We start from the raw sequence: 1,006 nt of genomic DNA on the forward strand, positions 1-1,006 counted from the left end.
GTATATATTATTGCACTAAAATAAAATGTCATTTATCCAACAAAAAAAAAAAATTGACAAAATTAGAAACATTTTTATTATTTTGTTAATTAATTGTTTAATTTATTTATTGATTAATTGTTTAATTTAATTTTCTTTTAAATTTATTCATAACATTTATTAATTAATTGTTTAATTTAATTTTCTTTTTTCATATGATAAATAAAATTAGCATAGAATACAAAACTTCATTAATTAGATTTTATACCAATTAATTATTTTAATTAAGCAAATATTACTAATTATTCATTTCTTTCTTTTCTTTTTATCATATCAGAGAGTTATTTATTTGTAAAATATAAGCATATATATAGGATATATTTAAAGTAACTAAAAAGAATTTCCAAGACAATATTGTTGTGGTTTTTTTTTTAAATTTTTTTGTTTCTTTCTTAACAAAAAAAGAAAAAATTATCAATTTCAAGCAATAAAGAGAGGGAAGAAGAAAGAGAGAGAGAGAGAAAGAAAGAAAGAAGGGGAAAAAAAAGATCTTTCCGTTCCATCAAAAGTATTTTCATCACTTTTATTTTTCCTGAATGCTGATAATACCATTAGATAGACCAAATAAATCGGAATAGTTACTGAATCATACAAAAATTTCCGCTTTTCGGATCAAGAAAAAAGAAAAAGAAAAAAAGGAAATTTACACCAAAACATAACAAATAATTATCAATTTAACCAATCTTTTCCATTCATTCAACATACAAGTTTAGAAAATAGAAAATTATCATTTAACATTTTTTTTTTTTAAATTAATTATTTATAAGTGATAAAAACAATTACATGATGTATATGGTATTGAGTAGTTGAAATTATCAAACAGATAATGTTAATATTTGTATTATATCTTCGGGTCAAAGGTTATGCACGTATTAAATACCGTAATATTTCTAGTCATATGATTTAGAACAATCTTAGCTAGTTATATTGTTTTGTCTTTCTTTCTTTCGTTTTTTTTNTTTTGTTT

The sequence above is a fragment of the Loa loa genome, assembly GCF_000183805.2.
Source record: "Loa loa unplaced genomic scaffold supercont3.611, whole genome shotgun sequence".
Lineage (NCBI taxonomy): Eukaryota > Metazoa > Nematoda > Chromadorea > Rhabditida > Onchocercidae > Loa > Loa loa.